This window comes from Falco cherrug, chromosome 20 (genome assembly GCF_023634085.1).
Source record: "Falco cherrug isolate bFalChe1 chromosome 20, bFalChe1.pri, whole genome shotgun sequence".
Lineage (NCBI taxonomy): Eukaryota > Metazoa > Chordata > Aves > Falconiformes > Falconidae > Falco > Falco cherrug.
The window spans coordinates 77,993-94,684 of record NC_073716.1 but is presented as its reverse complement, the minus strand read 5'-3'; the positions used below and the strand labels follow the sequence as shown (position 1 = coordinate 94,684).

The following is a 16,692-nucleotide window of genomic DNA, read 5'->3' as shown; positions in this document are numbered from 1 at the left end:
CCAATTAATCTCAGTGGAAACAAGCAGTGAAGAAAGCTTCCACATACCCATGCAGGGAAGCCATTTCCCTCTCTTAGAGCTCCCGTTGCTATTTCTTCCAGAAGCACATCCACCAGCTGACTGCTGGTCTTCCCCTCAGCCAGAGAACCCCACTGGTCAGCTCCGCCTGGAAATCACCTCTGCAACAGCAAAAAGACACCGAGCTGCTAGGAGAACGTGCCCACACATACTGGTTTTGTGTGAATCCCACTAGGAGCCTAAGGATAGATACAGATCTCCAGGCATGTGGTTGGTCTCCTAAGCTGTCTAAGGCAAAATGGAATACCCTGCAAGCACCTCTCAGGCCACTCCTAAAAGCCTAGGAGAAAATGGGGTGTTGCAGGTGGGCTTAGGGGTTGGGGTTAGGGGTGTGGGAAAATCACCCTGAGGTGGGGGGAACTCGAGAAAATTGCGTCCTAACGGAAGCATAGTATTACGGAAAGCTTTTTTTAGGGTAGAATACAGCTCTAGCCTGGAGGACGGCTGGCACGCACACGGCCTGTATCGCCGCAGTCCCCTGAGCCGCAGCTCAGCGCGCGCCGACAGCGGTGACGGAGGACGCGCTGAAGGCAAAAAGCCAAAAGCAAACCCCTCGAAGCCCAGAACCTTGCTCAGGAACACAGGAGTTAAGCCTAAAACCGGTTGAAAGCTGCCTCCTACCTGTTCTCCCGCCACCTTTCCCCCTCCAATGTCAGCACCTTTCCTCGCGATCCCTTTTCGCAAACAAAAGACGGACGCCTGCGGTCTCAGCTCGGTACCGAAGCACCACGATGCGCTTGCTGGCTGCATGCTCTCTCACAAGGCTGACAGCTTCTCTGCACGCAACAGCCGAGGCCCTGTGAAAGGGGAGGAAGGCAAACACCGATCACGTCTCGCAGGGGTCAGGAGGGAGTCGGGGTGCGCTGCAGTCAGAGCCCAACGCCTTCCCCAGAGGAATTACCGGGGCACAACAAGAGGCAGGGGCCATCAGTAGACAGGCAGAAAACACGCACGGCAGCGATACCCACGTCAGACTGGCAGGACGCTTCCAGTCGCTTCACCCCGCAGCTTTGTTTTGAATTTAGTTAAAAGGTAATCAGATTCTTAACGCTCATTCTGCTTTTAATAGCTGCTGGAGAAAGGCTAACACGTGGCATTGGCATTACAGTCGGAATTCCAGTATAAAAATCACGGCAAAGCTGTGCTTTGTCAAGCGACTTTCAAAGCAGGCTCTGGAGCCTTTCAACAAGACGGTCAAATCTGGAGTCCCAAGGGAACTCTGTGCCAGCTCCATCAGTACATCTGAGCTCTCTGACAAAGTACACCGCCATACAGAAACGTAAGTGGGTTTATACCTCGGGCTCATTTACAATCTAGAAAAATAATACTGCCCGACCGGACGCGCTGCTTCAAGCGCCTAGCAGGCCTGGCTGCGTAACCACGAGGGACCGACAATGCCTCCCCGGCCGTTGCCCGAGCCGCAGCGCAGCACTCGGAAGCAGCGGGCACACGGAGCCTCGCGGGCCCTCGGCAAGTACAAAGGTTATCCCTCCGTAGTCAGCAGTCCGACTCACAAGCACAAGGCACACGGGGAAAAGTAACATCTCGACTGACCTTCGGTTCCGCTCCCCTTGATTTGTCAATGTACAATTCCAGACGAACCTAGGGACAAAGGAAAAACAAAAGACCCCGGTTTCGCGGGGAAGCAAACCAAAAGGCCTCTTCCCCTCGGCTGCTCCGGCCCCGGAGCTGACTGTCACGACACAAGATCAGCCAGACACCTGAGCTGCCGCTGCCTCCCAGCCCTCCCCGGCAGTTAAAAGGCTTGCGGAGAAAGCAGCAGTCGGGGGCGACGGCTGGGGATTCCGCTGCCGGCTGCCTTTTCTTGCTCTGGCCCGCTCGCAGGGGCGGGAAGAGGCTCCTGAGCCACACACACCCGCCCACCCCCCCCCCCCCGCGACAGCGTTACCGCAGGCCCCGAGGCAGCCTCTCTGCGGCCCGCGGGGGCCGGCAGCCCCAGCCGGCTGCCACGGCTCAGGCCAGCGGCTGGGGGAAAGACAAAGCCCCGCGCAGGGCTGCGGCGGCTGCCCGGGCAGCCCGCAGGCGGCGGCGGGTGGGCGGCGGGGCGGCGCGGGCCGACCCCTCTCCCGGGCGCCGCCGCCACGAGCGAGCACCGGGGCCGCCCCGCCGCCGCTCCTCGCCGAGGTAGCGGCGCGGCTCCGAGAGACAAAAAAAAAAAAAAAAAAAAACCACCCAAAAAAGGGCAGCCCCGTGAGGAGCCCGCTGACCACCGTCCCTGCCGGGGAGACGAGAACCGGCGGCAGCCCCGCCGGTCCCGGGCCGGGCCGCCCGCCTGCCTCAGCCCGCCCGCCGCCGGCACCAGGCGCTCCCTGCCGCGGCCGAGCGCCGGGCCGCCACATCCCCCCGACTCGGCCGCTGCCCGCCGGCCCCCGGCCGCCCTTCAGCCCGAGCGCTCACCCAGCGCGCCGCCGCACGTCCCGGCCCGAAACTCTTCCAGGTTCCCGGCGAAGGCTCCGCACCCCCACAGCCACTCCAGCGCGCCGCGCGGGCCGGAAATGAACCCACCTTCCGGTGCCGTATGCGTAGCCCATACGTACGAGGCCGGAAGCCCCGCCCCTTTGGCGTCACGTCGTTTCTGCGCATGCGCTGCCCGATAGTTGGAGCGCTGCTGCCATCTAGCGAAATATAAATGGGTACTGCAGCCGGCCCTGTTGGTGGAGCGCTGCTGCCATCTAGCGAAATATAATTGGGTACTGCAGCCGCCCGGTTGGTGGAGGTCCTTTCCTGCTATTTTGTGACTTGTGTTGGAAGTGCCTGGCACCAGGTTCGAGTATTAAGGCAGAAAGCCCCAGGGCCTCGTACCTCTGGGTGGTACATGCTGTGTCACACCAGCTACGGTGCCTTCCTGCTTTACAAATGCAATCAGTTTTGGCAAGTTTACAAAACTAGTGCTTTATCAGGACGGTGTCTTTGGATTTCAGCTTACCCCTTTCTACTTTTCATATGCCTACATCGCAAGAAAAAGAAAGGGTTTTGCTTCTCAGGTTTGCTCCAGTTACTCGGCAATTCAGGCATGACCACAGCAGAGCTGTTTTCCTACAGTCTTTTTTGTTTCCAGAATCCTCCCTCCCCTCCCTAGAGAGGGCTATGTGCAGGGCAAAGCGGACACTATGAGTAGGGACGACTGAGTAAAGTTACCAAAGGGCACGTGGTGCCTTCCTCGCAGCAAGGGACTGATTTCAGTTTTTCTACGCTTGGATGACTTTTGCAGCTCAGAGTTTGGTTAAATCTACTCGTGGGGCAGCACTTGAACGTCTGTTGAGTGATTTCATACTGGACAACAGCAGCCACACCAAGACAAAAGTCTCCTCGGGGACAGACACGATAGCAGACTTCGTGTGGGCTGACCTCACCTTTTGCTTGCAACCGGCACCTTATTTTGCAAAGGAATCTTTGAAACCCTCTTTCTTTGAGACAAGGGACTGTAAGGGCCAAGGGCCAAAGCAGCCACGCTGCAGCCTGGAGCCCGACGGTGGCTTCTCAGGTTCCAGCAATGGCTGTGGAGCACAGCTCTTGTGTCACCAAGCAGAGCGCCTGACACCCTGAAGTGCCTAGGCGCCCCGGGGGTGTGAAGCCTCTGTCTGGGGATCAGGCAGCCTCCCACCACAGGTCTTGCTGAGCTAAAATGACTCTGCAGAGGCTGTAAAATTGTCTCGGAGTGCTGTGCTGCTTAAGATGAAAGTGCTTCCGATAGCTCAAGCTAGCCCGCCCACTCAGCTCTTACGAGCTGTACCTCCATATGCCATGGGAAGAAGTATTTAACGCAGTAACTCCAACTCTCGGCTTGGCACCCAAACCCGTAGATCAAACAGTCCATTTGTTCTTATTATTGGAAGTCTCCTTCCTCCCCTCCAAAGCCTGTCGTGCTTCCCTCCCTGGGCGAGGGCCCTACTCGTCTCGCATATCCAGCAAGCAGCCTCTCGAGTGCAGTTTCCACAGGCACATCTTCTTGATCCGGCAGGTCAACGTAGGTATCTAGCGTCTGATCGTCGATACCGGGATCAATCGCACAGAAAGCAGTCTTCAGATCATCTGCCTTCCCCTCTCTGTTCCAAAACAACACAGTCACCATTACGTTGTGGTATGTGAAAAGAACATTTACTTACTTGTGTCACACTGAGAATCCACGTTGCCCGAAATGCAGAGCAGAGATGTCTTTTGATACAGTCATCTCTGCCTCTACTAGCATCCCGTTGTTAAACACATGTGCAATAAAGACTGGTGAATGCTAAACGTCAGACTGACCGGAAGTTAAGAAATCTTAGATTGATGATAACCTGGGAAGACCTTAATTTCACTCTATTGTGCATTGATATCCCTTATTACAGAACTGTACTTCTTGCTAATCCAGCGCCCACGTTGGACAGGATTTCACTTCACAGGCACCTGCCCACCTCTGGCGTTCTCCTCGGTGCTCGGTGTGGCACCAGACTTTTTTTCAATGCAGTAATTGCCTCTTGTTTTGAGGTGGAATTATTTCTCAGATTTGCACCCGTTGTCAGTCCTATTTGCTCTTCCCACTCCTCAGAACCAGTCTCTGAAGACGTACAGGATTTTACCGCTATTTTGGGAGAGCTGAGGAGTGTGGATAACTGGCTAGCTGGAAAAGTTCACATAAACATAGTCTAGCTGGCTGGACAAAAATGCGCATCGCTCTCAGCTTATCTGAAGTAAAGCACAAATACGCTGCCTTTGGCTGTTCTTGTTACACAATAACAGGAAGATTTCGGTGGGAAAAGAATGTTGCAGGTGGGAACAGATAACTACAGAAGAGAAACTAGGGGTGGGCTTGATATTTAGGCAACTCACCAATAATGAGCTTAACTTTTGTAATACGTATGAGCTAATTATAACAAGGCATAAAAGGTGACTGTAAGGCACAATAAACGAAGTCTGCTGATCACTCATATTGATTGACTGTGTCTTCCCTCCGTCGCGACAGAGGAGCACTGTACCGAAGGGGATTAGTGGTACAACTGATCTCTGCTCGCTGTCTGCCACGCCAAAGTTCTTTGGGTCGGGGACTGCTGCTCGCAGTGTTCCGCAGAGCCGGGCTCAGCCAGGTCTCGGCATTCACTACAACGGGCACAGCCCTGTAGCGCAGGGAGGCCTGCGCTGGCCACGCACACTGCGTCCACTGCGGGGTTCCCTCTGCACGCGCGGTCCTGAGCTACTGTCCCCATCAGCCCCTTCCCTCCATACTTACAGTAGACCTCCCAGCTTGTTCTTCAGCTGGCTCAGATACTCCTGCTTCCCCCTGACATCCTGGCTCCGGGGCTTGGCCACGAAAGCTTCAGCGCTCCCCGCCTCCTCCTGAAAGAAATTACAGCTGTGTTAGCACCGAACATGTGTTCCGGTCTGCACAGGAGCTGCCTCTCAACGTGCACGAAAATAACGCGGCTCTCCGAGAAATGGAATTTCCACGTGAAAAGTGGAAATAGAGAGAAAGAATATGGGAAAAACTCCCATCACAGAAAAGGCACAAGCTTGCACTGCCATTGTCTGCAGAGGGCCTTCAGGTGTTAGAGCTTGTGGTGGGCACTCCAGCTTTGTTAGTCTGATAAACCTAGCTAGTCTGATAAAACTAATTTAATCCCTAATTTAATCCCATTCTCCTGAAAAGGAAAGAGCCAATCCAAGAACTAGTTGATGCAAGCAGGTACAGCACTGAAGACCTCATTGACAACTTATCCTTATGCAAAGAATTAAACTGACGTTACTTAGGTTTTAGGGATTAAAGTAGAGATTTAATTAAGGATTACATTTGTTTTAGGGATTTAGGGATTAAATTAGGGATAGGTCATTTGTGTGGGTCTCGCAGTACTACAAAACACATCTGTCAGCACCTTTGCAACTTGTCTCGAGTGCTCCAGGGTGGAAAAAAAATGGGACTCTCTGAGAGGTTCTGCCCAACAAAACCAGAAAAGGAAAGATCTTCCTTGGAAATACCTTTCAGGAATGGCAGGGAAAACGGCTCAAGCTTCTGGAAAGGCTGAGGAAAAGATGTCGAAGGATCAAAGAAATGCTACTCTATCCCAGAGAGAACCTCTGGATACAGTCGTGCTTAGTATGACGTGAAGAATTCTTGCAACGCTTCCTTGTCCCTGTATCATTGCCTGCTTCCCCCATGTGCTGGGGTACGGTGCAATGGGACATTGTGAGTTGAATGAACTTCCTCATGCCACAAGAAGCAGTCATTCCTTACAATGTAGTCTTGCTACTTAGTCATTCTGGCGCTTGTCTGCATTAATCTCGTCAGCAGAGAAGTAACCCGGGAAAACCCAAATACTGCTCTGCTGGACACTTCCCGGTCACGGCCACCAGTACCGGGGCAGGGAGAGGGGAGGAGGATGAGGCTTTTCCGCAGCAGGAAGCTGTTACTTTGGCTTGGCCATATAGCGCAGCATTAGCAGGGGCTCGAGCCCACTAGAAATACCTGCATGTCCCGTGGTTCACGTGGCATCATTGTAAAGTGTGGCTACTTCAGCTATGTCTTCAGTATGCTCACCGTTTCAGCTTTTCTAGTGCACCTGAGTTTCCCTGGCTTTAAAGTTATCAGTGTTTACACTAAGAAGAAGGTGAATCTTGAAGACACCGGCCACGAAAGTAATTCTCCCACCTTCCTAATGGGTATTTATTACCAATTAATCTCAGTGGAAACAAGCAGTGAAGAAAGCTTCCACATACCCATGCAGGGAAGCCATTTCCCTCTCTTAGAGCTCCCGTTGCTATTTCTTCCAGAAGCACATCCACCAGCTGACTGCTGGTCTTCCCCTCAGCCAGAGAACCCCACTGGTCAGCTCCGCCTGGAAATCACCTCTGCAACAGCAAAAAGACACCGAGCTGCTAGGAGAACGTGCCCACACATACTGGTTTTGTGTGAATCCCACTAGGAGCCTAAGGATAGATACAGATCTCCAGGCATGTGGTTGGTCTCCTAAGCTGTCTAAGGCAAAATGGAATACCCTGCAAGCACCTCTCAGGCCACTCCTAAAAGCCTAGGAGAAAATGGGGTGTTGCAGGTGGGCTTAGGGGTTGGGGTTAGGGGTGTGGGAAAATCACCCTGAGGTGGGGGGAACTCGAGAAAATTGCGTCCTAACGGAAGCATAGTATTACGGAAAGCTTTTTTTAGGGTAGAATACAGCTCTAGCCTGGAGGACGGCTGGCACGCACACGGCCTGTATCGCCGCAGTCCCCTGAGCCGCAGCTCAGCGCGCGCCGACAGCGGTGACGGAGGACGCGCTGAAGGCAAAAAGCCAAAAGCAAACCCCTCGAAGCCCAGAACCTTGCTCAGGAACACAGGAGTTAAGCCTAAAACCGGTTGAAAGCTGCCTCCTACCTGTTCTCCCCGCCACCTTTCCCCCTCCAATGTCAGCACCTTTCCTCGCGATCCCTTTTCGCAAACAAAAGACGGACGCCTGCGGTCTCAGCTCGGTACCGAAGCACCACGATGCGCTTGCTGGCTGCATGCTCTCTCACAAGGCTGACAGCTTCTCTGCACGCAACAGCCGAGGCCCTGTGAAAGGGGAGGAAGGCAAACACCGATCACGTCTCGCAGGGGTCAGGAGGGAGTCGGGGTGCGCTGCAGTCAGAGCCCAACGCCTTCCCCAGAGGAATTACCGGGGCACAACAAGAGGCAGGGGCCATCAGTAGACAGGCAGAAAACACGCACGGCAGCGATACCCACGTCAGACTGGCAGGACGCTTCCAGTCGCTTCACCCCGCAGCTTTGTTTTGAATTTAGTTAAAAGGTAATCAGATTCTTAACGCTCATTCTGCTTTTAATAGCTGCTGGAGAAAGGCTAACACGTGGCATTGGCATTACAGTCGGAATTCCAGTATAAAAATCACGGCAAAGCTGTGCTTTGTCAAGCGACTTTCAAAGCAGGCTCTGGAGCCTTTCAACAAGACGGTCAAATCTGGAGTCCCAAGGGAACTCTGTGCCAGCTCCATCAGTACATCTGAGCTCTCTGACAAAGTACACCGCCATACAGAAACGTAAGTGGGTTTATACCTCGGGCTCATTTACAATCTAGAAAAATAATACTGCCCGACCGGACGCGCTGCTTCAAGCGCCTAGCAGGCCTGGCTGCGTAACCACGAGGGACCGACAATGCCTCCCCGGCCGTTGCCCGAGCCGCAGCGCAGCACTCGGAAGCAGCGGGCACACGGAGCCTCGCGGGCCCTCGGCAAGTACAAAGGTTATCCCTCCGTAGTCAGCAGTCCGACTCACAAGCACAAGGCACACGGGGAAAAGTAACATCTCGACTGACCTTCGGTTCCGCTCCCCTTGATTTGTCAATGTACAATTCCAGACGAACCTAGGGACAAAGGAAAAACAAAAGACCCCGGTTTCGCGGGGAAGCAAACCAAAAGGCCTCTTCCCCTCGGCTGCTCCGGCCCCGGAGCTGACTGTCACGACACAAGATCAGCCAGACACCTGAGCTGCCGCTGCCTCCCAGCCCTCCCCGGCAGTTAAAAGGCTTGCGGAGAAAGCAGCAGTCGGGGGCGACGGCTGGGGATTCCGCTGCCGGCTGCCTTTTCTTGCTCTGGCCCGCTCGCAGGGGCGGGAAGAGGCTCCTGAGCCACACACACCCGCCCACCCCCCCCCCCCCGCGACAGCGTTACCGCAGGCCCCGAGGCAGCCTCTCTGCGGCCCGCGGGGGCCGGCAGCCCCAGCCGGCTGCCACGGCTCAGGCCAGCGGCTGGGGGAAAGACAAAGCCCCGCGCAGGGCTGCGGCGGCTGCCCGGGCAGCCCGCAGGCGGCGGCGGGTGGGCGGCGGGGCGGCGCGGGCCGACCCCTCTCCCGGGCGCCGCCGCCACGAGCGAGCACCGGGGCCGCCCCGCCGCCGCTCCTCGCCGAGGTAGCGGCGCGGCTCCGAGAGACAAAAAAAAAAAAAAAAAAAAACCACCCAAAAAAGGGCAGCCCCGTGAGGAGCCCGCTGACCACCGTCCCTGCCGGGGAGACGAGAACCGGCGGCAGCCCCGCCGGTCCCGGGCCGGGCCGCCCGCCTGCCTCAGCCCGCCCGCCGCCGGCACCAGGCGCTCCCTGCCGCGGCCGAGCGCCGGGCCGCCACATCCCCCCGACTCGGCCGCTGCCCGCCGGCCCCCGGCCGCCCTTCAGCCCGAGCGCTCACCCAGCGCGCCGCCGCACGTCCCGGCCCGAAACTCTTCCAGGTTCCCGGCGAAGGCTCCGCACCCCCACAGCCACTCCAGCGCGCCGCGCGGGCCGGAAATGAACCCACCTTCCGGTGCCGTATGCGTAGCCCATACGTACGAGGCCGGAAGCCCCGCCCCTTTGGCGTCACGTCGTTTCTGCGCATGCGCTGCCCGATAGTTGGAGCGCTGCTGCCATCTAGCGAAATATAAATGGGTACTGCAGCCGGCCCTGTTGGTGGAGCGCTGCTGCCATCTAGCGAAATATAATTGGGTACTGCAGCCGCCCGGTTGGTGGAGGTCCTTTCCTGCTATTTTGTGACTTGTGTTGGAAGTGCCTGGCACCAGGTTCGAGTATTAAGGCAGAAAGCCCCAGGGCCTCGTACCTCTGGGTGGTACATGCTGTGTCACACCAGCTACGGTGCCTTCCTGCTTTACAAATGCAATCAGTTTTGGCAAGTTTACAAAACTAGTGCTTTATCAGGACGGTGTCTTTGGATTTCAGCTTACCCCTTTCTACTTTTCATATGCCTACATCGCAAGAAAAAGAAAGGGTTTTGCTTCTCAGGTTTGCTCCAGTTACTCGGCAATTCAGGCATGACCACAGCAGAGCTGTTTTCCTACAGTCTTTTTTGTTTCCAGAATCCTCCCTCCCCTCCCTAGAGAGGGCTATGTGCAGGGCAAAGCGGACACTATGAGTAGGGACGACTGAGTAAAGTTACCAAAGGGCACGTGGTGCCTTCCTCGCAGCAAGGGACTGATTTCAGTTTTTCTACGCTTGGATGACTTTTGCAGCTCAGAGTTTGGTTAAATCTACTCGTGGGGCAGCACTTGAACGTCTGTTGAGTGATTTCATACTGGACAACAGCAGCCACACCAAGACAAAAGTCTCCTCGGGGACAGACACGATAGCAGACTTCGTGTGGGCTGACCTCACCTTTTGCTTGCAACCGGCACCTTATTTTGCAAAGGAATCTTTGAAACCCTCTTTCTTTGAGACAAGGGACTGTAAGGGCCAAGGGCCAAAGCAGCCACGCTGCAGCCTGGAGCCCGACGGTGGCTTCTCAGGTTCCAGCAATGGCTGTGGAGCACAGCTCTTGTGTCACCAAGCAGAGCGCCTGACACCCTGAAGTGCCTAGGCGCCCCGGGGGTGTGAAGCCTCTGTCTGGGGATCAGGCAGCCTCCCACCACAGGTCTTGCTGAGCTAAAATGACTCTGCAGAGGCTGTAAAATTGTCTCGGAGTGCTGTGCTGCTTAAGATGAAAGTGCTTCCGATAGCTCAAGCTAGCCCGCCCACTCAGCTCTTACGAGCTGTACCTCCATATGCCATAGGAAGAAGTATTTAACGCAGTAACTCCAACTCTCGGCTTGGCACCCAAACCCGTAGATCAAACAGTCCATTTGTTCTTATTATTGGAAGTCTCCTTCCTCCCCTCCAAAGCCTGTCGTGCTTCCCTCCCTGGGCGAGGGCCCTACTCGTCTCGCATATCCAGCAAGCAGCCTCTCGAGTGCAGTTTCCACAGGCACATCTTCTTGATCCGGCAGGTCAACGTAGGTATCTAGCGTCTGATCGTCGATACCGGGATCAATCGCACAGAAAGCAGTCTTCAGATCATCTGCCTTCCCCTCTCTGTTCCAAAACAACACAGTCACCATTACGTTGTGGTATGTGAAAAGAACATTTACTTACTTGTGTCACACTGAGAATCCACGTTGCCCGAAATGCAGAGCAGAGATGTCTTTTGATACAGTCATCTCTGCCTCTACTAGCATCCCGTTGTTAAACACATGTGCAATAAAGACTGGTGAATGCTAAACGTCAGACTGACCGGAAGTTAAGAAATCTTAGATTGATGATAACCTGGGAAGACCTTAATTTCACTCTATTGTGCATTGATATCCCTTATTACAGAACTGTACTTCTTGCTAATTCAGTGCCCACGTTGGACAGGATTTCACTTCACAGGCACCTGCCCACCTCTGGCGTTCTCCTCGGTGCTCGGTGTGGCACCAGACTTTTTTTCAATGCAGTAATTGCCTCTTGTTTTGAGGTGGAATTATTTCTCAGATTTGCACCAGTTGTCAGTCCTATTTGCTCTTCCCACTCCTCAGAACCAGTCTCTGAAGATGTACAGGATTTTACTGCTATTTTTGGAGAGCTGAGGAGTGTGGATAACTGGCTAGCTGAAAAAGTTCACATAAACATAGTCTAGCTGGCTGGACAAAAATGCGCATCGCTCTCAGCTTATCTGAAGTAAAGCAAAAATACGCTGTCTTTGGCTGTTCTTGTTACACAATAACAGGAAGATTTCGGTGGGAAAAGAATGTTGCAGGTGGGAACAGATAACTACAGAAGAGAAACTAGGGGTGGGCTTGATATTTAGGCAACTCACCAATAATGAGCTTAACTTTTGTAATACGTATGAGCTAATTATAACAAGGCATAAAAGGTGACTGTAAGGTACAATAAACGAAGTCTGCTGATCACTCATATTGAGTGACTGTGTCTTCCCTCCGTCGCGACAGAGGAGCACTGTACCGAAGGGGATTAGTGGTACAACTGATCTCTGCTCGCTGTCTGCCACGCCAAAGTTCTTTGGGTCGGGGACTGCTGCTCGCAGTGTTCCGCAGAGCCGGGCTCAGCCAGGTCTCGGCATTCACTGCAACGGGCGCAGCCCTGTAGCGCAGGGAGGCCTGCGCTGGCCACGCACACTGCGTCCACTGCGGGGTTCCCTCTGCACGCGCGGTCCTGAGCTACTGTCCCCATCAGCCCCTTCCCTCCATACTTACAGTAGATCTCCCAGCTTGTTCTTCAGCTGGCTCAGATACTCCTGCTTCTCCCTGACATCCTGGCTCCGGGGCTTGGCCACGAAAGCTTCAGCGCTCCCCGCCTCCTCCTGAAAGAAATTACAGCTGTGTTAGCACCAAACATGTGTTCCGGTCTGCACAGGAGCTGCCTCTCAACGTGCACAAAAATAACGCGGCTCTCCTAGAAATGGAATTTCCATGTGAAAAGTGGAAATAGAGAGAAAGAATATGGGAAAAACTCCCATCACAGAAAAGGCACAAGCTTGCACTGCCATTGTCTGCAGAGGGCCTTCAGGTGTTGGAGCTTGTGGTGGGCACTCCAGCTTTGTTAGTCTGATAAACCTAGCTAGTCTGATAAAACTAATTTAATCCCTAATTTAATCCCATTCTCCTGAAAAGGAAAGAGCCAATCCAAGAACTAGTTGATGCAAGCAGGTACAGCACTGAAGACCTCATTGACTACATATCCTTATTCAAAGAATTAAACTGACGTTACTTAAGTTTTAGGGATTAAAGTAGCGATTTAATTAAGGATTACATTTGTTTTAGGGATTTAGGGATTATATTAGGGATAGGTCATTTGTGTGGGTCTCGCAGTACTACAAAACACATCTGTCAGCACCTTTGCAACTTGTCTCGAGTGCTCCAGGGTGGAAAAAAAATGGGACTCTCTGAGAGGTTCTGCCCAACAAAACCAGAAAAGGAAAGATCTTCCTTGGAAATACCTTTCAGGAATGGCAGGGAAAACAGTTCAAGCTTCTGGAAAGGCTGAGGAAAAGACGTTGAAGGATCAAAGAAATGCTACTCTATCCCAGAGAGAACCTCTGGATACAGTCGTGCTTAGTATGACGTGAAGAATTCTTGCAACGCTTCCTTGTCCCTGTATCATTGCCTGCTTCCCCCATGTGCTGGGGTACGGTGCAATGGGACATTGTGAGTTGAATGAACTTCCTCATGCCACAAGAAACAGTCATTCCTTACAATGTAGTCTTGCTACTTAGTCATTCTAGCGCTTGTCTGCATTAATCTCGTCAGCAGAGAAGTAACCCGGGAAAACCCAAATACTGCTCTGCTGGACACTTCCCGGTCACGGCCACCAGTACCGGGGCAGGGAGAGGGGAGGAGGATGAGGCTTTTCAGCACCAGGAAGCTGTTACTTTGGCTTGGCCATATAGCGCAGCATTAGCAGGGGCTTGAGCCCACTAGAAATACCTGCATGTCCAGTGGTTCACGTGGCATCATTGTAAAGTGTGGCTACTTCAGCTATGTCTTCAGTATGCTCACCGTTTCAGCTTTTCTAGTGCACCTGAGTTTCCCTGGCTTTAAAGTTTTCAGTGTTTACACTAAGAAGAAGGTGAATATTGAAGACACCGGCCATAAAAGTAATTCTCCCACCTTCCTAATGGGTATTTATTACCAATTAATCTCAGTGGAAACAAGCAGTGAAGAAAGCTTCCACATACCCATGCAGTGAAGCCATTTCCCTCTCTTAGAGCTCCCGTTGCTATTTCTTCCAGAAGCACATCCACCAGCTGACTGCTGGTCTTCCCCTCAGCCAGAGAACCCCACTGGTCAGCTCCGCCAGGAAATCACCTCTGCAACAGCAAAAAGACACCGAGCTGCTAGGAGAACGTGCCCACACATACTGGTTTTGTGTGAATCCCACTAGGAGCCTAACGATAGATACAGATCTCCAGGCATTTGGTTGGTCTCCTAAGCTGTCTAAGGCAAAATGGAATACCCTGCAAGCACCTCTCAGGCCACTCCTAAAAGCCTAGGAGAAAATGGGGTGTTGCAGGTGGGCTTAGGGGTTGGGGTTAGGGGTGTGGGAAAATCACCCTGAGGTGGGGGGAACTCGAGAAAATTGCGTCCTAACGGAAGCATAATATTACGGAAAGCTTTTTTTAGGGTAGAATACAGCTATAGCCTTGAGGACGGCTGGCACGCACACGGCCTGTATCGCCGCAGTTCCCTGAGCCGCAGCTCAGCGCGCGCCGACAGCGGTGACGGAGGACGCGCTGAAGGCGAAAAGCCGAAAGCCAACCCCCCGAAGCCCAGAACCGTGCTCAGGCACCCAGGAGTTAAGCCTAAAACCGGTTGAAAGAGCTGCCTCCTACCTGTTCCCCCCGCCACCTCTCCCCCTCCGAGGCCAGCACCTTTCCTCGCGATCCCTTTCCGCAAACAAAAGACGGACGCCTGCGGCCTCAGCTCGGTACCGAAGCACCACGATGCGCTTGCCGGCGGCGTGCTCTCTCACAAGGCTGACAGCTTCTCTGCACGCAACAGCCGAGGCCCTGTGAAAGGGGAGGAAGGCAAACACCGATCACGTCTCGCCGGGGTCAGGAGGGAGACGGGGTGCGCTGCAGTCAGAGCCCAACGCCTTCCCCAGAGGAATTACCGGGGCACAACAAGAGGCAGGAGCGATCGGCAGACAGGCAGGTAACACGCACGGCAGCGATACCCACGGCAGACTGGCAGGACGCTTCCAGCCGCTTCACCCCGCCGCTTTGTTTCGAATTTCGTTAAAAGGCAATCCGATTCTTAAGGCTCACTCTGCTTTGAAGAGCTGCTGGAGAAAGGCTAACACGTGGCATTGGCGTTACCGTCGGAATTCCGGCGTAAAAATCACGGCAAAGCCGTGCCTTGTCAAGCGGCTTCCCAAGCAGGCTCTGGAGCCTTTCCACGAGACGGGCAAAGCCGGAGTCCCGCGGGAACCCTGTGCCAGCTCCGTCAGTACGGCCGAGCTCTCCGACAAAGCGCACCGCCGTACGGAAACGTAAAGCGGGTTTATACCTCGGGCTCCTTTACAGCCTCGGAAAACAATACTGCCCGGGCGGACGCGCGGCTCTAAGCGCCTAGCAGGCCCGGCTGCGTTACCACGAGGGACCGACAATTCCTCCCCGGCCGTTGCCCGAGCCGCAGCGCAGCACTCGGCAGCGGCGGGCTCACGGAGCCTCGCGGGCCCTCGGCGGCTACAAAAGGGATCCCTCCGTAGTCAGCAGTCCGACTCGCAAGCACGAGGCACGCGTGGCGAAGTAACATCTCGAGCGACCTTCGGTTCCGCTCCCCTTGACTTGTCGACGGACGCTTCCGGGCGAACCTAGGGACAAAGGGAAAACAAAAGACCCCCGTTTCGCTGGGAAGCAAACCAAAAGGCCTCTTCCCCTCGGCTGCTCCGGCCCCGGAGCTGACTGTCACGACACTAGATCAGCCAGACACCTGAGCTGCCGCTGCCTCCCAGCCCTCCCCGGCAGTTAAAAGGCTTGCGGAGAAAGCAGCAGTCGGGGGCGACGGCTGGGGATTCCGCTGCCGGCTGCCTTTTCTTGCTCTGGCCCGCTCGCAGGGGCGGGAAGAGGCTCCTGAGCCACACACACACACACCCCCCCCCACACCCCCCCCCCCCCCCGCGACAGCGTTACCGCAGGCCCCGAGGCAGCCTCTCTGCGGCCCGCGGGGGCCGGCAGCCCCAGCCGCCTGCCACGGCTCAGGCCAGCGGCTGGGGGAAAGACAAAGCCCCGCGCAGGGCTGCGGCGGCTGCCCGGGCAGCCCGCAGGCGGCGGCGGGTGGGCGGCGGGGCGGCGCGGGCCGACCCCTCTCCCGGGCCCCGCCGCCACGAGCGAGCACCGGGGCCGCCCTGCCTGCCGCCGCTCCTCGCCGAGGTAGCGGCGCGGCTCCGAGAGACACAAAAAAAAAACAAAAAACAAAAAAAAACCCACCCAAAAAAGGGCAGCCCCGTGAGGAGCCCGCTGACCACCGTCCCTGCCGGGGAGACGAGAACCGGCGGCAGCCCCGCCGGTCCCGGGCCGGGCCGCCCGCCTGCCTCAGCCCGCCCGCCGCCGGCACCAGGCGCTCCCTGCCGCGGCCGAGCGCCGGGCCGCCACATCCCCCCCCCGACCGGGCCGCTGCCCGCCGGCCCCCGGCCGCCCTTCAGCCCGAGCGCGCCGCCGCACGTCCCGGCCCGAAAGTCTTCCGGGCTCCCGGCGAAGGCTCCGCACCTCCACGGCCGCTCCAGCGCGCCGCGCGGGCCGGGAGTGAACCCACCTTTCCCGGGCCGGATGCGCCATCTGCCCCTACGCACGAGGCCGGAAGCCCCGCCCCTAGGGGGTCAAAGCCGCTTCTGCGCATGCGCCGCCCTCGGTCGGCCAGAAAGGCTTCTGCGCATGCGCCAAACCCGGATTGCGTCATCGGCCCAGACGCAGGGGGCCGGAAGCCCCGCCCCTAAGGGTCAAAGCCGCTTCTGCGCATGCGCCGACCTTCCTTGGCCAGAAAGCCCTTCTGCGCATGCGCCAAAGCGGGATTGCGTCATCGGCCCGGACGCAGGGGGCCGGAAGCCCCGCCCCTAAGGGTCAAAGCCGCTTCTGCGCATGCGCCGACCTTCCTTGGCCAGAAAGCCCTTCTGCGCATGCGCCAAAGCGGGATTGCGTCATCGGCCCGGACGCAGGGGGCCGGAAGCCCCGCCCCTAAGGGTCAAAGCCGCTTCTGCGCATGCGCCGACCTTCCTTGGCCAGAAAGCCCTTCTGCGCATGCGCCAAAGCGGGATTGCGTCATCGGCCCAGACGCACGGGGCCGGAAGCCCCGCCCCTTCGGCGTCAAGCCGCGTCTGCGCATGCGCTGCCCTTACTCCGCCTG

The 16,692-nt window shown here is 55.9% G+C and overlaps 1 long non-coding RNA gene across 1 annotated transcript; it reads right to left on the bottom strand.

The window, feature by feature from the left end:
* Positions 1-10,643: 10,643 nt before the first annotated feature.
* LOC129734362 (uncharacterized) lies at positions 10,644-13,988 on the bottom strand. Its single transcript, XR_008729986.1, has 3 exons — positions 13,527-13,988; positions 12,046-12,152; positions 10,644-10,885 (listed from the first exon to the last, which is right to left on the bottom strand). It is a non-coding gene; the product is annotated as an uncharacterized LOC129734362 (long non-coding RNA).
* Between the last annotated feature and the right edge of the window lie 2,704 nt (positions 13,989-16,692).